Genomic DNA, 25,520 nt, shown 5'->3' with positions numbered 1-25,520 from the left:
CATGGTTCTAAAGGACAAACAGCAACCCTTTACAACAGACCTGCACAAGCTTCAGCCTGCCAAAGGATTTTGGGAAGCCCATGAAAAATGTAGAGGAAAATATCTTTTGATTATAGAGAAAATCCCTTGGCAGATCACAGATTATGCAGGTCTGCTCTACACTATCCCTACTAAGTTGTCATCCCATATATGATGAACATTTCTATCTCAACTTTCCTCCTCTCACCTCCCTTATCTTAGCGAGGCTTGCTTTCCCACATAGTGCATCAATGTGAAATCCCTCATCCTTCTCAAAATCATCCTTCTGTCATTCAAAGCCCTCCACATTCTGACTCTCACCTATTTTTTCAACTTAAGTTTCTGTTACTCTCCTTCAGATACTCCCAACTGTAGTCAAACTGACCTGGCAATCATTTCTTCTTCACAACCATCCATGTCTAAAATACAGTCCCTCATCCCTATCATGTTACAGAATCCCCATCTTATTCAAAGCCCAGTTCAGGCAACACCTCATCCATGTGACCTTTCCCAGTTTTCCTAGTTACTAGCACTCTTTCTTTCTTTAAATTATTTTGTATTATTCTGCATATATTTGTGAACATATTGTACCATCCCAATTGAACATTTACTGCTTGAAGGCAAGGACCAGTTCAGTTTTGTCTTCACATCCCCAGGGCCTAGGACAGAGTCTGGTAAATAGAAGGTTCTAAAAAATGCTTTATTGAATCAAATTTTCATTATCTTCTGCCAACCTGATCAAAACGTATCCATCCCTCATCCTTTGTCATATTTAGCTAGAAAACAAATTGATAAAGGAATACTTTCTAAGTCATTAATGACCAAAAATAGCCAGTGTTTTGATTATATTAAATTTAAAAGGGTTTATACAAGGAGGGTGGAGCCAAGATGGCAGAGTAAAGGCAGGGACTTGCCAGAGATTTCCCTCAAACCCCTCCAAATACCTTTAAATGATGATGCTAAACAAATTCTAGAGTGGCAGTACCCACAAAAAGATGGAATGAAACAATTTTCCAGCCCAACACAATTTTAGAAGGTCAGTGGGAAAGGTTTGTTGCACCAGAGTGAGAGAGGAGCACAGTCTCACCTCAGCCTATACCAGCACGGACCAAGAACCAGCAAACCAGGAGCAGGTCTTGGTGCTGAATCATCAGCAGCAGCTACTTCTGGAGCTCTCAGCCCACAGACAGTAAAGTAGTCGAACAACTGGTCAGAGAGAGATTGCAGGGGTCTCTTTGATACCAATGAGGCAGGACTCTGTTGTTTTACCCATACTTTGATCCGGTCATAGTCTTGGGTAGCAGTCCAAGGGCCAGGAGGAACACTAGCACCCCAAAGCTTGTGGCCACAGTGGAGTGGGGACCCTCTTCACAGTTCTAGGACAGAAAATAGTGCTTGTGGTCACTCATACATCACAGCACAGGTCAGGAGAGTAGTAAACACTTGTCCTTAGATCATACCACCTTTGAAGAACTGAAAATTTGCAGGTCCCTCAAAGTATCTCTGAAAATAGTTGTATAAAACCCCTGAAAGTTGGGACAGTGTACTTTCCACCATGGAAGCAGAACTTTACTTTAACAAAGAGTTTAAAGTCAAGTAATAGACTGGGAAGATGAGTAAACAACAGAAAAAAAAATTTTTGACCATAGAAAGTTACTATGGTGACAAGGAAGAAAAAAACACATGGAAGAAGATAACAAAGCCAAAGCTCCTATATCCAAAGCTTCCACAAAAATATGAATTGGTCTCAGGCCATGGAAGAGCTAAAAAAATATTTTTTTAAATCAAATGAAAAAAATTGGGGAAAGGAATGAGAGTGATGCAAGAAAAGTAAAAAGATAAACGGTGGAGTGAATGTGGGAAAACTGGGACATTAATGCATTATTGGTGGAGTTGTGAGCTGATCCAACCATTCTGGAAATTAATTTGGAACTATGTTCAAAAGGCTATCAAACCATCCATACCCTTTGATCTAGCAATACCACTACTAGGTCTGTATTACAAAGAAATTTTTAAAAAGAGGGTGAGTGAAAAGGACTTATTTGTACAAGGGTATTTGGAACATCTTTTTTTAATGGAATTTAAGAATTGGATATTGAGGAGACAACCATCAATTGGAAAATGATTAAACAAGTTGTGGTATATTACTCTAATGGAATATTATTGTGGTATAAGAAATAATGAGCAGGATGATTTTTAAAAACCTGAAAGCTCTTAGATGAATTGATGCAGAGTGAAGTAAGCAGAACCAGGAGAACACTGTATACAGTAACAGTAATATTACAACAATGAACAACCGTGAATGACTTAGCTATTCTTAGCAATACAATGATCCAAATCAATACCGAAGGACTTATGATAAAAAAAAAATGCTATACACCTCCAGAGAGAGAACTAATGAAGTTTGAATACAGACCAAAGCATGGTATTTTTCACTCTTACTTACTTTTTTCTCTCTTTCTTTTTTTCTTCTACCTTCCTTTCTTCTTTCTTTCTCATGTTTTCTTCCACAAACTTTCTAATAGGAAAATACGTTTTACATGATTTCTCAGGTGTAACATATATCAGATTGCTTACCGTCTCAGGGAAGGAGAAGGAGAGGGAGAGGAGAGAATTTGGAACTCAAAATTTTAAAAAATGTTTTAAAATTTACACATATTTAGGGAAAAAATAAAATAGTATTTTAAAAAATAAAATGTCCTAGTGTGGTTATTTCCAGAGTTATTTATACTGAAATGGGTGAATTCTGGCTATACAAGGTTATAATCCAAAGGGATGAATTCTCAATAAAAGAATTTCAGACTTTTGGCAGGAAGGTCCATGGGTACATGAACAATAACAATATAATTAATAGTAATAAGAATAGACAAAACATTTCTATAATGATTAAAGGTTTGAAAAGTGCTTTATATAAATGATCTCATTTAATCCTCAGAACAACCCTTGGAAATAGGTGCTGTTATTATCCCCATTTTACAGATGAGGAAATAAAGGTAGACAATGGTTAAGTATCCTTCTTGGTCAGGGTTTCTTTACTTGGAATCTGCAAATTTCTTAATACTTTTATAACTATTTTGACATACTTGTTTCCTTTGAATCCAGTGTATTTTATTTTCATATGTATTAAAAAAAATTTAGCTTGAGAAGAGGCCTGTAGCCTCTAACAGACTGCCAGAGGTATCTGCGATAAATAAAGTGGTTAAGAATCCCCAGCTCTAGGTATGTTTTACCCATATCCAGGTACAGAGTTGGTCCTGGCTGCATATTGTTTCCTTTCTCCAAACACTGTAAATTTCCACCATGTAAGAGAAAGTATCTGAGGGATTATCTGGGATATCAGGTAGTTTTCTTGTGACCAATTTATAGGGTTTTGGGGTTTGTTGAGATTTTTTTTGTTTGTTTGTTTTTTAAATAGACCTGTTTTTTTCATTCTTGACCTTGGTTATTTCTCCCTTCCAGAATGTTCATCTCCTTTGATAAAACTGAAAAGAGGTGGACTAAATAATATTTGGGCATTATTTTTTGGATTTCAGTCTCTCCTTCCATCTCTCTCCATCTAAAAGAGCAATTGTAGGGAATTTGCTGACAATGGAAATGAGGTTTTATGGGCAGGATGAGCATAAAAAAATATTGAGACTGAATATGAAAAATATTGAAAAGCATCCTAGGAAATTTGCTTCTGGCAAATTCCTCCATGATTTTCTCTTGTTCTGTTCCTTTGAGGTCTCTTCAGTTTTAAGTCAGGAGATTACTTTTCCCCCCCTAGGAGCCAGTGTTGGCCCCTTGCTAGCCTCTGGAATTTGTAGTCCCAGCTGCTACCCCTCAACCCAGCTGTTCCACTATTGTCTGTAAGAAAGACACAGCTTAAAGAATAGACTAGCAGATCATCCCACTGCTATTCACTGGATGGGCTTTCAAATCAAGAAGCAAGGATTGCCTGAGGCTCTTTGTGGGGTAGGAAAGAAGGTCTGGATGCCATTGAGCCTAGCAGGGCCCTAGAGGGAACGGAACAGACACAGAGTTAGATGGGAAGAGGATCTGGATGATACGTTTTGATGATGTGCACATTTTCCATAACCAAACGACGAACCATAGCCAATGCATCTAACAGGTGCTAAATAAACCCTAAACAGATGTGCTCCCTTAGCCCATGGGGAGTGTCATGAGAGCATTGAAAGGGAGGGTGCCTGGGAGAGCAGACAAAATGCCCGAGTGTTTCTACAGCAGAGGTCGGCGACCTTTCCAGACTGGTTTGCCAAGTCTATAGTTGTTCACTCCCTTATGAACTGTGGGATGTGGTGACAGCTGTCTATGTGCCCAGGGAGGCCCCCCTGCTCCACTGGGCTGGCTAAACTCATTCATGGGGATATAGAAGAGGACACCAAATAGAAAACATCCCTGAGCTGAGCCTTATGTTCCAGGCAGCGCCAGCGTCAAGCCTGGAGTAGGATTGGCTTTTGGTACTATGCAAAGAGAATTGGGTTTGGGGTCAGAGCATCTAGGCTCAAATATTGTCATTGCTATTTGCAACCTATGCATCACTGAGGATAACCAACAGTTCTCAAACCCCTCATTGATTTGGGGTGGGGTGTCTACCCCAAGAGTGTAAAGACTTCCTGGGTTGGAATGGGCAGATGAGAACAGTTTGTTTCAATTACCATGAAGGCCTCTGAAGCAGACTCTGTGCAGCACTTAGAGTTTGGTCAGACAGTAAAGATGCCAAGGTCATTCACCGCATTCCAGTCCATCACCAGTCGTCTTGACTTTTGTCTTATCTGGTCTTGGACTTCGATGACACTGGAAGAGAAAAACAATCTAATTGGTTTTATTGAATTTTTTAAATTTTTTTTTTTTTTTTGCTTTTTGGAGGAGGAAAGGTAGGGAAATTGGGGTTAAGTGACTTGCCTAAGGTGACACGGATAGTTTTTTGTTTTAAGTGTCTGAGGCAGGATTTGAACTCTGGTCCTCCTGATTCCAGGGCCAGTGCTCCATTCACTGTGTCACCTAGCCACCCAGCTTTTATTGAAATTTAAAACAAGTGGATAAATAACTCTGTGCTTCCCAAGTGCAGGACATCATCACACTTGGACTGTTCCAACAGCCTGCTGGTGGGACTCCTCCCTGCCTTGTCTCTCCCCATTCATTCTATCCTCTTCTCAACTTTTCAAACTGGTCCCTCTTAAGCTCCTGTCTGACCATGACACTCCTATTCAATAAATTTCAATGGCTCCCTATTACCTCCAGTAGCATATATAAAGTCCTCTGACCCCTTTCCACCTTCCTAGTCTCCTTATGGCTTGTTCCTCCTCCACCATGCCCATGCTCCATACTCTGCAATCCAGCAACATTAGTCTCCTTTCACCTCACACCTGAAATTCTGGCATTTTCACTGCCTGTTCCTTATACCTTCCTCTCTCTCCCTCCTTATCTTTACCTCATGGCTTCCTTCAAGTCTCAGCTAAAGTACCCCCTTTTTCCCCAAGAAGCCTTTTCTGGTCCCTCTCAATGCTAGAGCTTTACTTCTTTGAATTATCTCCAATTTATCTGGCATATAGCTTGTTTGTACACAGTTATTTCCATGTTTTCTCCCCTGTTGGACTATGATTTCCTTGAGGACAAGGACTTTTTTTGAGGGGAGGGGAGGCTTCTTTATACCTTTAGAGCTTAGCACAATGTCTGGCACATAGTAGGTGCTTAAGAAAGCTTTTTGACTGATGATGTTTCTTAGACTGAAACATCTGGATAGGACAGATTTATATTGAACTTTGGTTATCTGAATATTCACAGGACCTTGGACAGGAAAGCATAGCTAGAGAGTTATTTTTGTTTATTTGTTTGCTTTAATTTGGTAACTCTAGTACTCTTCAGAGAAACCAGCCCCCTTTCAAGCAGTTAGACCCCTCTGAAAGGTGCCAGCATTTTGTTTAGGGAGATATAATAGTTGTTGCCCTGAGAGATTCTGGGATAGAGGTGAGGAAGAGATGCTGGTATTGGGGAGGGAAGGGACTCAGTGCCCCACATTCAAAAAAGCAATGATAAGACCTGATGAGCTGCCTTCCCCATCAGGTCATTTGGAAATAGAGAGCTAACATATGTGGGGGGTGGGGAAGAAGGGAAGGGAAGAGTGGGAAAGGGCTGAAGGCTATGTTCTTCACTCAGGTTCTGCCATCCCTTCCCCCAAGAGGAACTGTTTTTAATTAGAGAAAGAAGGAGATTCAAAACAGCTGGTGGGAAGGGTGATTGTTTTGGAGGGGACACAGTCTCTTCCCATGAAAATGGAGGGTGGACAATGGAGAATTAGGGTCATGGAGATTAAGCCAAGAATTGGTAAAGTAAACATGATGAAGGAATGGTTGGTCTTCATAGAGAACGTTGAGCCCTTCTTAGTCTGTTCATTCTGCTCTAGATGAAATTGACCCTTTTTCCCCAGCACAGTCCTTGCTTGGGCTAATCTTCCTCACAAGTCATTCAATAAGTATGTATACTTACACAGGTGGTTACTATGGATATACAAAGGCAAAAACCTGTCCCTGCCCTCAAGGGACTCAACATTCTAAGGAAGAAGATGATATGCAAACAACAATGTACATACAAGATATGTTCTTGTAAATATATTTAATATGAGATCATTCCAAGAGGTACAAGTACTAAGAGAAGTCGCTGCCTCTTATAGAAGAGGGCCAAGAAAACTAAAATGAGGAGGTGAGGGGGCAGAGCATTTCAGGAATGGGGGGTCAGCCAGCTCTAAGTCGTGGAGAATAGGAACATATAAGGATTTAGGAACCAAGGATTTGGACAGTCTAGGTCTTTTGAAATGGGCAGCAAGGGGTAGTTTGTAAACCCTTTTCACATGAAGCTGAAAATTCTTTGGGATCAGTACAATCAGCTTTGTTTTGTCTGGGGAAAGCCTACCTCATTCATCCCTCTGCCAAATAATTCTCCTTCTCCCTGGTTCCCACCTCTTCCAAAAACTTACTCTGGTTTTCTATGGACAAGGAGAAATTACCTCTCCCACTCCCACCCTCAGAAAACCACAGCACTAATTAGCTGTTCTTTTATTCCTCAACACATTCATACAGACCTAGGTTTGAATCCTGCCGCTGACATTTATTAGTGACACTGGGCAAGTCATTTAATAATAGCTAGCATTTGTTGTTTGTCCTTCCTTCTCAAAGAGGACCAAAGACATCAGAAAGGTGATGTCTTGACTTGCAAGAGAGCATTTATAGATAACTTGAAGGTTTGCAAAGCAGTTTACAAAGGTCTTATTTTTATCCTCTCAACAAAACTGGGAGGTGGGTAAAATTAATATGTCCATTTTACATATGAGGAAACTGAGGCAAACAAATAAGTGGCTTGCCCAATGAGACTAAATTCAAACAGGTCCACTGCTCCACCTAGAGGCTACCCACCTACACCCTGCCCCAGTTTCCGAATCTGATAAATGGGGATGAGACTACCTCTAGGACCTGCCACAAAGCATTATGGGAATCGAATAGGCTACTGCCCCATGCAAAGTGCTCCACAAACTTTAAGGTTCTATACAGATATTACTGTTACTATTATTATTATTATTATTATTTATATTGGGCCTTTCTCTGTTCAGATCTCGCCTTTGTTGGCTCATAATCCAAACTCTGTAAAGTGAATGGAAGGCCCTGTATGCTAAAAAGATTAAAGCTGACTTGCAGGGAAGGGGTGATGACAAGGGGAAGGAGTCTCTTCTGATGAGCCGCCTTCCCCAAGATGCCATGAAAGAAAGCCCCCAAGAATCAGAACAGTTACATGCTGTCTGGATCATGTTCAACTCCTTATCCCATCTCTGCTTTATCAGAGGATTGATTAATTAATATTTATTTATTTATTATTAATTAATAAAAAATAAGAGGATAAATTAGGTTTCCTGATGAATTAGTTGGTTTGGGAGTATAATCTGTAGCAGGTAAGTGATTTCCTGATTCTCAGTTAGTGACACTGCTGCTGAATTAAGCTGTGAATCAAGGCCAGGGCAACCAATTTGGCCTCATTTTCACATATGCCAGTAGGCCCACATACATTTCCACCAATTTCTTTAATTCAAGCATGGCTGTCTAAATTGAGTTTATCTTTGTCTTAGAACCAAGGTATTGAATACATGTTCTTGTCTCAGAGAAGAAGGGAAGAGAAGTTACGCCTGCTGTCTTGGCCTGACTCAGCTCTTCCAGAGTGCTGGGAAAGAAGATGGTAGACTAGTTTCTCATTTTCCCTCTGACCACTCCCAAAGCTTTGGACTTATGTGGTAGAATTCCAAGAGCCCATTTCCCAAGGCAATACTTTCCCAATGGAACCAAGTCCCAAGAGAGTCACAATGTGCTTGCACCTGAGAGTGGAAATACATACAAGCAAACTGAATCAAAGACTCCACACCAATTATACAGACTGCTTTGCTGTGTGCTTGGCCCGTTAGAGTGAAGTTTGCTATTTTCAGATCACTATGTTTCTTAATACTGGGGCCACTATTAAATAATCTGTAAGTAATTATCAACCTTTGTAGAGTACAGTTCCCTAAAGTTGTTTACTCAGATGGTAAGAGCTCCTTCCCACCCCTCCCTCAATTCTATATTGCACCAGAGTGCCATAGCCCTTGGCCCTCCCTATATTTTGTTGACAAATACATAATAAAAAGTAGCAGACCCACCCAAAGTTGGGACAAAGTATTTGTGCACCCTAAACAAATTTTGAAAATGTCATCCTGGGTCAGGCATGGTAGTGTGGCTTGGAATATCTACTACCAGGGAGACTAAGGCAGCTGGATCTTTAAGTTTCAGTTCTAAGCCCAAGTGAGTTAGGGAGAACCAGACTCCAAAAAGAAGAGAGAGACAGAGACAGAGAAACAGAGAGAGAGAAAGAAAGAAAGAGAAAGAAAGAAAGAAAGAGAAAGAAAAAGAAAGGAAGAAACAAAGAAAGAAAGAAAATTATCTACTTCCTGTATCATTCTTTGGCCATTACCAATCATGCCTTGCTAACACGCCAGAGTTATTTGCTATCTGCCTCCTTTAATGTGCTGCTGAAAAGAACTAGAGGAGATCATGAAACCCTGCTGATTGGGTCCACCAAAAATGTACATTATTTAATCTCCTCTGAGCCCTCGCTCCATGCAGCAAGGCAAACATAGTATTCCTCTTTACTAGATTCCTATCCCACTCATCTCTCCTCAAACCTCCAATGACACCACCTCCTTCTAAGTTCTCAGACCAATACATTCTCAAGGTTCCCCCCTGCTAATGCCTTCCCCTCTCATATTGCCTTCCATATACTCAATGTACTTTGTATATGCCTAATTATATACATGTTCTTGAGGGCAGGGATTATTTTTGGTTTTCTGTCTCCAGCACATAGCACAGGGCTTGTCACATGGAAAGCCCTTAATACATGCTTGTTGACTGGTTAAATGATTTGAGTGACAGAGAGAAGGCATTGGATTTGGATCAGACCATGCCAAGTGACGATACAATCATGGTGGGCTCCAGGCCCAATTGAATGCTTGTGTCATACCATTTCCTCCTTAGAGATCTGGAGAATTATATGGAAATTAGCTTGAAGAGTGTCTCCGGTTTGTGTCTTCCAAGTCTGCCACACTAGATTTGCCAAGAACCAAATCTAAAAATATGAAACTAGAGTCCAAGGACCAGGAATAATGTAAGTTTATGGAGGCCTAATTTTGGATCAAGGAAAAGTGATAGAGCCATCATTAGCCTTGGGGATATGAGGGTATAGGCTGGAAGAGTGAGAGAATGGGGTGGAATGCAGCTATGGAGCCAAGTTCCTGCAGGTGCCAAAGTGAAGGGCATCTTAGACTCTATTCGAAGTAAAACAAAAGGGATTTTGCAACAACAGACAAATAAGTTGGTTTGTGTGTTCCTCCCCCTATTCTCTTGGGAAAAGTGGAAAATGGAAGAAATTTGCGTTCATTATTGTTGTTGCTATTGTTGTTAATGGTTATTGATTAGGTTGAAATTAAAATTGTATACAATTCTTTCCTCCATCTCTGGAGCTGGTTTCCTATACATAAGACTTACAAAGACATAGTTTACTTCCTCTGAGGCTAAAAAGCCTTGTTACAGAGAGCAGAGAAGCTGATTTCCCATCATGCCCTTCCCTGATCCCACAACAAATCTCTACTGATGAAAATGACTAGATAATCATTGACACCTTTGGTTGGTTTTGGTTGGAAAACTATGGGAAAACTTTCCTACACCAAATTTTTGTTACTTTTCTCCAAATCTCTTTCATTTTGGCATTCATGGAATCTAAAGCTAAGAGAGACCATAGATGACATATAGTACAAGATCCTTATTTTTGTCAAGGAGGAAACCAAGGACCAAAGAAAACTGATGCACAAGCTCCCATAAGTACAGAGTAGCAGAGCTAGAGTAAGAATGCCCCTTTAGAAGTGGCAGAGTAAGCAATAAATCATCATAAGTCATCCATATTTACCTCCAAACAACCATAAAATAGCATGCCCAGACAAATCCTGCAACAACAGAACCAGCAAAAAGATGGGGTGAAACAAGCCTTGAGACCAAGAAACTTAGAAGATTGATAGGAAAGGTCTATCTCACTCAGGCAAAAGAGGAGCACAGTCCAGGACAGGAATCAGCCCAGCAAGCCAGCACCAAGTTCCACCTCAGCAAATCAGAAGTAGATTCTGAGCCCTAGTGTGGTGGAAAAGACAACTGTCAATGCCAGGAGGTCCCCCCCTCCACTGCCCCAATCCTCATCCTCTGCCACCTGCCTCAGCATAGCCCCAGACAAAGGGGCAACTTCCAGCGGCTAAACATTCATGTGCTTCCGTGTAGCCCCAGACAAATAGGTAAAGGTCAAGTCTATGGGTGCCTAAGCAATGGGCAGCCACCAGCTCCAGGGCCCTTCCATGACTTTCAACAGAGCCCTGGGCAAATAGGCAAGCCCAGCAGCCAGACCACTACGTGCTTCAGTGTAGCCCCAGGGAAATGCAGAAACATACCACTAACCTCAGCAAACACCACTACTAGGACTCTGGCTCAGAAGCAGGTAAGCTACCAGACCACTACAGCCTCCTGCAGCTCTAGCAACCCCCACATCCCTTAGACACAGCACTAGACACAAGGGTCACCCCGGGTCTCAGGGCAACATCAGTGCAGCACCAGGCAAACAACCAGGGCCTGCAGCCCCTGGCACAAGAAGTACGAGATAATGCCCCTTTCACCCTGGAACCAGAACACAAATTTATAAGAAAGGAAAAAGTTCTAAAAATGAGTAAAAAGCAACAACAAAAAAATATGACTATAGAAATTTATTATGGTATTAAGGAAGACCAAGGCACAAACTCAGAAGAGGGCAACAATGTCAAAACACCTGTGAAGAAAGCCCAAAGGAAAAATGGAAAGTAGTCTTAGGCCCAGAAAGAACTCATGGAAGAGCTCAAAAAGTAGCTTAAAATCATATAACAGAGTTAGAAGAGAGTAATTCAAGAGAATTATGAAAAGAGTCAAGAGGCTGGAAAAAGAAAACAACTGCTTAAAAATTGAAATTGGCCAAATGGAAAAGGAGATAAAAAATGACTGAGGAAAACAACTCCTTAAAAATTAGAATTGGCAAGTGGAAGCTAATGACTCTAATCAATCAAATTGATTAGAATGAATCAAAAAAAAATTCAAAAGAATGAAAAAAATGGAAGAAAATGTTAAATACCTCATGAGAAAAACAACTGACTCGGAAAATAGATTCAGAAGAGACAATATCAGAATTATTGGAAAATTAAAGAAAATTGACCTGATGTCTCAGAACCAGGAGGTAAAATAGTCATGGAAAGAATTTACCAATTGCCTTAGGAAAGAAATCCACAAATAAAAACTCCAAGGAACATTATAGCCAAATTTCAGAACTTTCAGATCAAGAAAAAATGTAGGTGACCAGAAAGAAACAATTCAAATACTGGGGTGCCACAATCAAGATTACACAGGATTTGGCAGCTATACCCTTAAAAGATCAGAGGTCTTGGAGCATGATATTCCAGAGGACAAAGGAACTAACACTACAACCAAGAATAATTTTCCAGACAAAATTAAGCATAATGCATCAAGAGGGGAAAATGATCATTCAATGATATAGAAGGATTTCAAGCTTTCATAAAAGGAACACTAGAATTAGACCAAATAGACAAATCAAGACCCAATAGAAGCTTCAACAGGTAAAAAGGGAAAAGAAAACATAAGGGATTTAATAGAGTTTAACTGGGTACATTCCTACATAGGAAGATGATGGTTATAATTCTTAAAAATAGTTTCACAGTACAGCTATAAGGACTATGCATAAACAGAGGGTATGGTTATAAGGTGAATTTGAGAGAATGACAAAAAAATAAGGGATGAGAAAGAAAAGTACACTGGGTGCAGAAGGAAGGGAGAGGTAAAATGGGGTGAATGATTTCATGTGAAGAGGCACAAAAAACCTATCACAATGAGACAGGGAGATTGAAGGGTGGGTGATGGACCTTGCTTAAACCTCACTCTCGCCAGTATTAGCTCAAAGAGAGAATAGTATACACGATCAGTCGAATATAGAAATCTGTCTTGTCCAACAGGAAAGTAGGAGGGGAGGAGATTAAGTAAAGAGGGTGGGGCGACTGACAAAAGAGAGGCAGATTGAGGGAGGTGGTAGACATAAGCAAAACACTGGTGAAGAGGAAAAGGGTGAAAGGAGAGAGAGGACAAACAGGAGGAAGAATAGGATGAAATACACAGGTAGTAATCATAACTGTGAATGTAAATGGGATGAACTCTCTCATAAAATGAAAGCAGATAGCAGAATGGATTAAAAACCAGAATGCTACAATATGCTACTTACAAGAATCACATATAAAGCAGAGAGAAACATACAAAATAAAGATAAAGGTTGGAGCGGAATCGATTATACTTCAGCTGAAGAAAAAATAAGGCAGGGGTAGCAATCCTGATCTCAAACAAAGTAAAAGCAAAATTGTACCAAATTGAAAGAGATAAGAAAGGAAACTAGATCTTGCTAAAAGGTACCATAGACAATAAATTAATATTAATACTAAACATCTATGTACCAAGTGGCATAGCATCCAAATTCTTAAAGGATAAGTTAAGTGAGTTACAGGAATAGACAGCAAAACTATATTAGTAGGAAACTTCATCTCTCCCTTTTCAGAACTCAATAAATATGGCCAAAAAATAAGAAAGAAAGTAACTAAGGAGTTAAATATTAGAAAAGTTAGATATGACAGAACTTAGGAGAAAAGGCAATATACATTTTCCCAGCAGCACATGGCATCTACACAAAAATTGACCATGTAATAGGGCATAAAATCCTCAAAATCAAATTCAGAAAGGCAGAAATGTTAGAGGTATTCTTTTCAGATCATAATGCAATAAAAGTGATATGATTAAAAAAACAAGAAAAGATAGCCTAAAAATTATTTGGAAACTAAATAATCTAATCCTAAATAATGGGTAGGTCAAAGAGAAAATCATAGAAACAATCAACAATCTCATCAAAAAAAATGACAACAACACAATATACTAAAAATTTATGGGATGCAGATAAAGTAGGTAATTAGGGGAAAATTTATTTCTTTAAATTTTTACATAGACAAAATGGGAAAAGAACAGATCAATGAATTGAGCACAAAATTAAAAGTAATTAGAAAAAGAACAAATTAAAAATCCTCAATTGAGCACCAAATTGGAAATCAAAGGTGAGATTAATAAGATTGAAAGTTTAAAAAAATTGTTAAATTATAGTTAGGAGCTGATTTTATGAAAAGAAAAGAAAAACAATAAGATAGACAAGCCATTGGTTAATTTGACTTTAAAAAAAAGAAAACCAAATGTTCAGTATCAAAAATGAAAAGAATGAAATCACCACTGATGAAGAAGAAATTAAAGCAATCATTAGGAAATATTTTAGCCAATTATATGGCAATAAATCTGACAACCTGAGTGAAATCATTGAATATTTCCAAAAATATAAATTACTTAGATTAACAGAATTGTATGATGATCAACTATGAATGATTCAGTTCTCTGCAACACAGTGATCTAAGACAAGTACAAATGACTAATGCTGTCCACACTCAGATAAAGAACTGAAGGGCTCTGAATGCAAATCAGTACTTTTTTTTCACTTACAGTGAATAGAGCACCATCCCTGGAGTCAGGAGGACCTGAGTTCAAATCCATCCTCAGACACTTGACAGTTACTAGCTATGTGATCTTGGGCAAGTCACTTAACCCCAACTGCCTTGCCTTCCTCCCTCCATTTCTTCTTTCACAACTGTGACTAATGTAGAAATATGTTTTACATGATATCATATGTATAACCTACATCAAATTGCCTCCATTTTCAGAAGAGGGGAGGAGAGGGAGGAAGAAAATTTTGGAGCTCAAAATCTTGGGAAAATGAATGCTAAAATTGTTTTGAAATGTATTGGGGGAAAAATAAAATACTATTTAAAAAGAAGAAGAATGCAGGTCCCTTCAACCCAGAGAATTAGACCACACTGCCTATTCCCATTCAGATTTTTTAAAGAGAATATCATAGTGAAAAAGATCAAAAACTTGATCATCAAAGCTCTGAAGAAATGGCAATGAGCAACATAATCAAATTGGAGAAAAACATTGTTCCCTCAAATACTTCATTCACTTAATGAATGTTTTATTAAAGTACCTACTATAGTTAAGAAACCATGCTAGGTATTTAGGTCAGACAAAAATCAGTGAGCCATGATTATTTGTCTGCCGAAAATTCTTGAATATCCCTCTCTTTTCTTCTTCCCAATTCCTCCCATTCCATCTGTGTCCACCCGCCAAGGTCCAAGTCAAATGCTACTTTTTTCTGTAACTTTTCTCTTATTTTCAGTCTAACCTTATCTTCTTATGGGAAATAATAGATAGATAGACCCTATTTAGATTTCTCATTTCTCTGAATTTTTATAATACTTCGACTCTTGGAAAAAGAAAGCAAGATGACCTGAGGCCTAAAATGAGACCATAAGTAGAGGCAAATTATTGAGGTTCTGAAGAAAATTGTTTCCAGTGGTTACAAGAAGGAATGTGACAGGGAGTTGATGAGGGATGTATAAAAGAATATCCAAGCAGTAATAAGAAACCAGCTGAGGTTTATATAACATGGATTTCTCATCAATTCAATTAATAAAGTATTCTGATGTTCTCCAAATAATGGCTGGCATCTTAGAAGTATAAATGGGGAACTGAATTGGTAGGGAAGGCTCACTCGGTGTTGGGCATTAACTTGATACAGGTGATAGAATGTGAAGGCAACAAGTGATTCTAAGATTCTAGTAAGAGCACCATTGAAATGACAGACCCTAGAGTTCATCCTATGGAGAGAGAAGAGCAGCTAAAAGAATGGTTATCTGCCTTTCATGTCTCCAGAGTTCTCCCAGAAGGGCCCTTGGAGAAGGCTTAATCCCTCAGGATGTCCTATGCCAGACATACGGAAGAGGTGAAGGGGAGGTGGTGTCAATATCATTCATGTTGGAATTTATCTCCGTGTCATATTGCCACTCCTCCCCGACTTTATAATTGCACATCTGGTAGCCAGGTGAAACCAGATGTTAGAAGAGTTTATGTCACTTTCGCCCACTTGCCAAGATGTGCCTCACCAAAGGGTGTCAAGGAGAAGCAATCACCTAGGCAACGGGGGGACAGCATCCACTGGGGCCAGCTCCCTGATGGGTAACACATGGAGAAGAGAGCTAGAGGTCATCTTCAGGAACTCTTGAAGGAGTCATGGCATACAGTCTGGCATAATGGGCAATGAACTTAGCTGGGAGCCACAAAGCTCTGGTTCCTTGGCTGTTTTGCCATTAACTACCTGTATAGCCTTGATCTCCTCTGTTTCTCTTAAATCCCTACCATTTTTGTCTTTCATTGTGCCCATTTTTTTTGCATGAAATTTTCCCTTGATATTTTTAATTTTCTTGAAAACATCTCTTGTTTTTCCCATTCTATTGTTTTCTTTTATTTCGTTGCATTACTCATTTAAGAAAACTTTCTTATCGCTCCTTACTATCTTGGGAATATTGCATTCAGTTAGGTATATCTTTCACTTTCTCCTTTATGTTTCACTTTCTTTCTTTCCTCAGCTATTTGTAAAGCCTCATCAGGCAGTTATTTTGCTTTTTTTGCTCTTCTTTTTCTTGGAATGTTTTCTGGTTTTGAGATCTGTACAATATTGTGAACTTTCATTCATAGTTCTTTAGGCATACTATCTATCAGATCTAATCCCTTAAATTTATTCATCACCTCCACTTCATATTTCATAAGGAATGTTTTTTAGGTCATACCTATATGTTCTGATGGTTTTTCCTACTTTCTTCAATTTAAGCCTGAATTTTGCAATAAGAAGCCCATGATCTGAGCCACAATCAGCTGTAGGTCTTGTTTTAACTGATTTTATAAAGATTTTCTACCTGTGGCTGCAAAGTCTGTAATCAATCTGATTTCTATATTGATCATTGATGCCTATGTGTAAAGTCTCCTTTTGGGCTGTTGAAAAAGTATTTGCTATTAAGCAGTGAGTTATCTTGCCAAAATTCTATAGTTTCGTTTTGTTTTGTTTTGTTTTGTTTTTTCCTTCTATCTTTCAAATTGTGGTTCTGAAGAAGACTTTTAAGAGTCCCTGGACAGAAAAGAGATCATATCAGTCAATATTTATTAGTTCAGGTCATTCACTGGAAGGTCAAATACTGAAGCTGAAGCTTAAGTACTTTGACCACATAGCGAGAAGATGGGCCTCATTGGAAAAGACCCTGATGTTGGGAAAGGGGAACAGGAGAGAATGAGAAGAATGGATAGTGTCACAGAAACAATAAACATGAACCTGGACAGATTTCAGGAGACAGTGGAAGATAGAAGGGCCTGGCATGCTATGGTCCATGGGGTCATGAAGGATCAGAATTGACTCAACAACCACAAACCTATGTAGCTTTGGCTAACTCAAGTTTTCCCGGACCCCAATTTGCACATTTATAAACATAAGTAATTGAGGAAAGCAACTTAGAGGGACATTTTAGATTATGAAGAGAAAAGAAAGAGATCTGGTCACCTTTTCTGTTCCCTGGCTTTCTAAGTACAGGTAAATATACTGAAATACTCTGAAAATTACCTTTCAGTACATTGATAGATGCCTGATCTTACCTCTCTGGCTTCTTGTGCAGATCAAAATGCATCCAGATTCTCACCTTCTATAATTGCTCACCATGTTTTTCTATAAACTCACCATAAAAAATCTACCCAGTAAGCTAGAGGCCTTCCTATGGTTTATTTGCTATTCAAAACATAACAATGCACCCTTGGACTATCATTAATTAGCTTCCAGTCTTGCTGCATATCCAGCTCCATCGCCCCCACTTTTCCGGTCACATCATGTTCTGTTTGATGCTATCTTTTATAACACTTCCTGTGTACAAGTCCTGTTTTTAACATGATGTAGTCTACTTATACCCACCAAAATTGTTTTCATTTTTTCCTTCACCCAAATCTTGATTCCAAATTTTCACCCTGGTAATGCTATGGTTCTAATGCAGGAAAACAGAGGAAGCCAGGAAACAGGTGATGACCATATGGGCCTTCTGGACTGACCTTCTTATGGTGGCTTTTAATCTCACCTTCCTGGTTTCCCCTCCAGGTCCCAGAATCCCCTACCCCTCCAGATGTGGGGGAGCCATGTCTCCCATGATCTCATTAAATCTCTGTGGTTCAATTGCCTTCTCTGACAACTTGCTTTGCATGTTTATTACCTTCTGTGAGGAGCAGCCACCATATGGACAAGTCACTGAGTGATTTCCAGGCTCCTTGAGAGGCCACACATCTTGAAGTGCTATAAAATTCCTGACTCCCTGAGCTGGCAGGACCCTTGAAAGGTCATCTGTGCTCTCCTCCTGCCTCCAGCAGTGAGATGTCAGAAAGCCAGAATGTTAAAGCTGGACAGGAGACTAGAGTTCATCTAGTCCAGGGTTCTCAAGCTCTTCTGTGCATCAAATACCCTATTGGCAGTCTAGTGGAGCCTAGGGACCCTCCCTTGGAATGAGATTTTTAAATGCATAAAAGGAAATATATAGGATTACAAAGAAAATCAGTTATATTAAAATGCAATCTTTTTGTGTGTGTGTTTTGGGTTTGTTTTTTTAAAGTTCACAGACCCCAAGTTAAGATACCCTTTCATGGTACAATCAAGGAAGCCTAGAAAGGCACAGATCCCTGCCTCAGATCACTAAAACACAGGGGGAGTTTGAACTTGGTCTGGTCTCTAAGTTCGAAGTTATTTCCTCTATGTTCATATAGTAATAGCATATATATGAATTCTGCTAACTGTTCTGAAAGATTTTCAAGTAAACAGATACCAGTCTCTTCACTCCCCTCTCTCTCCACTATATACACACACACACATATGTACATACACATACAGATAAATATACACATGCATATATGTATTTACATATCTATTTGTGTATACAGATAGATATATGTATATGTATATTTATGTTGGTTATTGTTCTTTGTTCTTGAAGATCACCAAAATGTCATCACTATGTTGGGATCAAGGCACAGTGTGTCCAACTGCAGCTGATCAGACCAACGTGAGCTCTGAAGGCTCTACCACAGGTCAGGCACAAATAGCCCACATAAACATTTGGATATATGTGTGTGTATATGTATATACATATGTATGTAAATATGTATTTATGCATATATATGCATGCATATAAAATATTTTATAATATATTATGTCATAATATCGTGATAATATAATAATTATATATCATATGATATGAGTTATATATTATATGTAATTATATAACATACAAAGTATTGCATGTTTTATCTAAGATAAAATCTGTTTTACATCATTTTGTATTTTATGTATTTGTATGTATGTATGTTTGTATATATGTAATTTTATGTATTTATGTAAAATATTTTTTATCTAATCAAAGCTTTTAGAATTAAGTTTTTAGAGTCAGAAGGAACTTTAGAGACTATCCAATCCAGTCTCTTCATTTGTGTCGACAGGGAGCTGAGGTTCAGTGAGGGGAGAGGATCTATCACGAGAAGTAAAGAACAGACTAAGCTTTTCTGTGAAACAAAAAGTCACTCATTGGATTGAAAGAATCATAAAGACTGAATGATGCCCTGAAACCCAGCTCTCACCCAGGAGCAAGGTTGGGTTACACACGTTGAGAGAGGGACCTAGTCCTTCTCTTCCTCTGTTCTTGAGATTGTGCACTGGATAGGACCTTTGAGGTCATTTTTGTCCCTGCTGAACAGGTTCAAACCATGATGACATTTTCTATGTTTCTCATTCACTGGACTTGTCCTTTATCCTTCCTTTCCTTTTCCTTTTCTCTGTTTCCATTTCCATTCCATTCATTGGAAGCCATCTCCTCCATGGACAGCTTCCTAGGCTTCACCCTCCCCCTCCTCTGCCAGGGTGTGAGTGTTCTCTCTCCTGTTAAATTTCTCCTTGGTTTTTACCTGGATCTTTGTACTTAGTACACCCTCCCTTACATCATAGTTACTTATGTGGGCTGCTTTCTCCCATTAGACAGTCAACTTCCTGAGCTCAGGGCCCAAAGTGATCTATACTTAAATCCCCAGAGCCCAAGCACAATGCCTTGCTCATAGCAAATGCTTAATAAGGATTTGTTAAATGGCATTGAATTTTCCTTTAGGGTGTGACTTTAAACAGTTCTCACCTCTCTGAGTCATGTTTTCCAGATCTATAAATGAAGTGATAAGATTAGATGATCTCCAAAGCATAATAGTTGGATCTATGTAGATTAGTCTAAATATATATTCATAAACATACATATTTATATCCAACTATTATGCCTTTGGGCGAGTCACTTAACCTTGTCTGTTTCAGTTCCTCCTTGGTAAAATGAGCTGGAGAAGGAAATGGTAAACCTCCCCAATATCTTTGCCAAGAAAATTCCAAATGGGATCACAAAGAATCAGACGTGACTGAAAAATGAAACAGCAATAACTGTGCTTTTATCTCCCTTTTCTATTGACTGCAAATCAGGATGGTCAACAAGTAAACAAGCACTTATTAGGCACCTACTACATCAGGCACTGTGTTAAGAACTTAGTATAAAAGCACGGGCGCTGGAGTCAGGAGGACCTGAGTTCAAATCCAGCCTCAGACACTTAACACTTACTAGCTGTTTGACCTTAGGCAAGTCACTTAACCTCAATTGCCCTGCCATCCCCCCCTCCAAAAAGCAAAAAAAAAAAAAAAGAACTGAGTATATAAAGGGCTACAACAAAACAATCTCTGCTCTCAAGAAACCCATAGTCTAAAGGGGGACAATATGTGAACAACTACGTAAAAGCAAGATGTGTATGCAAGTGTATTTAAATATCTATGAATAATATGCATATATTTGAATAGATAATATATGTATATATGATGTATAATAATATGTATATATAATATATGCACACATAATATATAGCAGAGAGAGAGTTTAATTGGCATCATTAATATTTTCTCCATCACTTGGCAGTCCCCTTTTTTGCTAGTGAGAAATGAAGAAAATATGAATAATTCAGATTAAACTTAAAAGTGTTGTTATGTACACTTTGGTGGGCTGGGTGTGGGAAGAGCTGGTTGTTAAACATTTGCCAACCCACCAGGTTTCTTGCAGAAGATTAGATTTTGTCTTTTGTTGTTGTTCATCCTTTGTTCTCCACTGAGGACCCATGACTTCAGGAGGGTGTCGACTTGCAAATGAATTAGATTTAAGTGAGTCCAAGCCGTACTAGTCACCAGCCTCACTCTCTCCTCCAGAGTCATTGGAGTACATTGGCAAACATAGGTCAGGACGACTGGTAATTTTAGCCGGGACCTGAAGGAGCCAGAAATGAAAAGGGAAAAAAACCTAGGCATGGGGGACAGCCATATAAGAAAATGTCTATAATTGAGAGATGGAGTGTCTTATGTGAGGAGCAGTAAAGAGGCCAGAGTAACTAGATGATAGAGGGTGTGGAAAGTAGGAAAACTGGGGGAAATAGGAAGGAGCCAGGTTATGAAGGGAGGTTGTGAAGAAAAGGTCCTCAAGGTTGAAAGAGAGATCTCTCATGAACCTTTCTCTATTTCCCACTCCACTCCAGCAGAGAGCAGGAGGTATACCTGTATGAGAAAGAAACAGCTAAAGGAGAACCAAAGAACTTTAAAGTTGGAAAAGGAGCTGGTGGCTGCCCAACTGGACCCCCTCATTTTACAGAAGGGAGGACCTGAGACCCAGACACATGAAATGCTAGAATTTAAATAGTTTGTTCTCTGACTTCAGATTCATCAATACTTTTTACCTTACTAAAAACAGCTTATTCTGGGGGGTCCTTTTCATGTATAAGTTGGAAAATTTTAAGCGATAAGAGCTGGGAGGCAAGAAAATCAAGTTCAAGCCTCTCATTTTGAAGTTGGAGAACCTGAGGACTAAGGTGATGGCTTGACTGTTCAAGGTCTCACAGATGAGATCTGGGCTGGAATAATAATTATAATAATAATTGCTAGTACCATTTTATCATAACAACAACACTGGGAGGTAAGTACTATTATTACTCCTCCATTTTACAGATAAGGTAACTGAGGCAGAGAGAAGTTAAGTGATCCACCCAGCATTACACAGCTAGGAAGTGTCTGAATCTGGATTTGAACTCAGATCCTCCTGACTTCAGGTCCCGCCTTCTATCCAACATGTCATTTAGCTGCTGACCAGATCCTGGAAGTTTTTGTGATTGGTTTCCACTTGACCATATTGCCTTTCCTATAATGCACTGGCTTTGGGTCTTAAGATACAGGTTCAAATTCCAGCCTTGCCACTGACTACTTAAGAAACTCACTGATCTTTGCCAGAAGTATTTCCTCTTGCCCCTGGACCAGATTGCCTTTAAGGTCCCTTAGTCTAAGAGTCCATGCTCCTATGAACCAAGGGTTTAAGACCGGTTCTCTTTCTTGACAGAAGTTATCATCTAATAAGAGAATAAAACACAAACATAGGTAAGGACCCTGGTGCCATGGGAGGACAAAAGTATGATAGAGAGGAAATTCAGAGGATCTGGATTAAAACCTGTCTTTGACACTTTCTGCCCATGTGACCCTGGATACATCATTTAATCTCCCTGAGTCTCAGTTTCCCCACTTGTAAAATCAGGGCATTGGACTCTGAGGTCTCTTCTGGGCTTACCTCTGATCCTAAGATAAAAGTGTTAGATTTAGAGTCAGAAACTCTGAGTTCAGATCTCAGGCCTGATATTTGCTACTGTTTATGTGTGCTTAGACATATCACCCAAGTTCTTTGGTCTCCAGTTTTCTCAGCTGTGAAATTGGGAGGGGGGTGACCAGATAAGTGACCCTAAGGTCACTTCTAGATGTATTAATACACGATACATAACTGTCTAAGTGGGGCTCAAATAGTATGCTATGATAGATCTGATGGAGCTAGGAGCATGATGTAGGCTGGGCAGTGTTCATTTTCTGTTACCCTATACTCCAGGCCAAGCTTCAGGGCCAGATATTTCCAGGATGGGCTGTCATGGGTCTTTGTTTGTGACTGAGAGAAGGAAGACAGGCAGGGTGGGGTGCTTAGACCTGAGACACCGTGGGTGGGAAGGGTTTCCAGGAGAACACAGACAGTGTGATTAGCTCAGCTGGTCAGAGACTAGTGCTAATGAGGTTAAGGTCAGGAGTTCCAGCCGGGCACGGAGATCACTCTCTTCTGGGTGGCCACAGACTGCACCCTGTTCATCTTATAAAAAGTGTCATTGACCCCAGCCGGGACCCAGTGAGATCATAGGATATAGCTGGAAAGGACTATAGACATCATTTACTCTCACAAAACTAAAGCCCAAAGGAGTGAAATGACTTACCCACGGCCACACAGAGAGTAAATAACAGACACTAAATTTTCTAACCCCTCTCTCGGGTGGCTTTGCTACATCCACTACACTGAAAAATGAGGATGTTTCAGTACAAACCCAACTGCACTATTGGAAAAAAACAACTCAGAGCTCAAATTGGTCACAATGGTTGGTCAGTAGTAACACCTCATGGTTAAAGATCAGCACATCAAAAGTCATCCCAGGCTCCGGCTTTCCTTCTGATTGCCATAGCCTGGAACATTGTAACAACTGGCTTGGGAGCTGTCAAGAATCCCTTGTCCTAGGAATTCTATAACAAGCTAAGATTGCCAGTTGCTAGCCACTTTCATGGTTTCAGCATCCTCTTGCTCAGATATTCCAATATTGGTTATTTCCATGATTCTAACTTCCCACATTACGAGATCCAGGGTCTGCCCCAGTATCTTGCCCAGAACTCTAACAGCTGCGGGTGAGTGGTGTGTCCTCATTCAAAAGCCAACTTGTTTTTGTTTGTATACTTGCTTTTGGAAATGCTGGAAAGATTCATTTGCGTGATTCAAGAAACAACTAGGTACGGAACATAGCGGAAAAAAATATTGACCTGGGAGGCAGGAAACTTGGATTCTTGTTCCAGTTGTATTATGTGCTATGTGGACTCTTCGATAAATCATTTCCCGATCTGGGCCCATTTTCTCCTCTCTCATAGAAGATAGTTGGACTAAGTGATCTCTAAGGTTCCTTCCTGTTTTAACATTCTACAACTGTAAAGCCGCAGTTCTTAAATTTTAATTGTGTCGTGGAAACAAAATCCTTTGTTTCTGGTGAAGCTTCTTAACTACTGTCAGAAACATATTTTTAAATGCATTAAATACAATACATAGGATTGCAAAGGAAACCAATCTTATGAAAATATAAAACATGATTTTTTCCCCTATCAAAATTTATGGAGTCCCTGAATTCTATATATGAACCCCAATGGACACCAGGTTAAGAAACTGATCAATGTTATGAAAGTAGTTAAACAGTAAACTTGCCAGAATTTACATGTCCATGTGAATTCAATTTCATTTAATAGATATTTGTTAAATACTGGCTATATGTCAGGCATGGGAAGATGCTGAAGACAAAAATTTAAAAAATGAAAAAATGAAGGAGTTTATATTCTACAAAATGGTTATTTTCAGCTAGGTGGCCCAATGGGGACTTTGAGTAAGGAAACTGACTTTAAATCCTACCTTAGATATTTCCTTATAATGTGACCCTGGGTACATCATGTAAATTCAGTATTTCTCAGTTTCCTTATCTGTAAAGTAGGAATAAAATTAGCACCTAGCTCCCAAGGTTCTTGCAGGAATAAAATGAGACATTATTTGTAAAGAGTTTTCCAGACTTTAAAACATTATATAAATACTAGTTATTGCTATTGGTATTATTATTTCCCTTCAAAATAGTAGTATTTCAATGATTCTGTTATCTCCAAAAACATTTAATAAATTTTTCTTATGTAATTCTCCAACATCCTTTTGAAGATATTTAATGGTTATAAGATTGACAGAAAAGCACTGAAGAAACAAGGTCATGCCGCCTTTGCTGATTTCAAAATAGTACTTGATTAGCAAAGCAAAAGACAGATTCATGTATATGCTAAGATCATGCAAGTTTTCCCGATACCTTTGAGATCAGTTTGGTCAAGTACCCTCTGCACTCAACCATTACCAAGTAAAGTATAAAACAGAAAAGGTTCCATTAAGTTATTTCCCATTGCTGTGAAAAATAACTCGAATGGATCAATTTGAAATCCCAATTATGACAATGGATAGCTTGATTTGATTTTTACATAAAATGTTTTCAGAGCTATCCATGTGAAAAAAGGTCAATGAAAGGTGAGATGACAAGATTTTTAGTCAGAAAAAAAAATAGGGGTAATGATTAAATAAAGTGAGTGGTAAAATAGCTTGGCAAGTGATTACCAAAAAGAATCTCCAGAAGTGTTTTGAGTGAAAACCAAAATTGGAATAAGTTTATGACTTCCTAAGGTGACTACTTTGAAGAAGACAGCACTCATTTGTATGTAAAAACCCTGGTTCATTACAACCAAATACTTGAATGCCTGTTCTTGTCTCACTACTTTGGTTTCTCATAACCTGATTTCCCTGGTGTCGTATCTCACGAATCTTTCTGCATCAGCATTTAATTTGGCTTGTATATATCAACAGTTTCTATCTATTTATCTTCACATTAGTCACTAAGAGTGATTGTCTCAGCGATTCCATTAGGTTATGCCTACACCACAACAAACATTGGAAAAATTCATCTGATAAAAATTCAGATGTTTTATACACACAGAAAGGGATTAATTTTTCTCTCAGAATCAACAACTTGTTTTGTTCATGGGAAGACCCAGCCTTGGAAGTTTCGGAATTGATCATTTCCTAGCGGCAGCTCTTTGGGAGTCTGGTTTATTGAGCAGGGAGGATAAAGGCTTTCAAGGATGACCCAAAGAGCAAAATTATAAGCTCTTGTCCCCAAAGTCTCTTTCCTCTGTGGTTTAGATTAGCTTTCTCACCT

This window comes from Petaurus breviceps, unplaced genomic scaffold (assembly GCF_028583685.1).
Source record: "Petaurus breviceps papuanus isolate PSGF00001 unplaced genomic scaffold, PetGlider_PUasm1.0 90903, whole genome shotgun sequence".
NCBI lineage: Eukaryota > Metazoa > Chordata > Mammalia > Diprotodontia > Petauridae > Petaurus > Petaurus breviceps.
The sequence above is the reverse complement of the archived record's forward strand: the minus strand, read 5'-3'. Positions refer to the sequence as shown.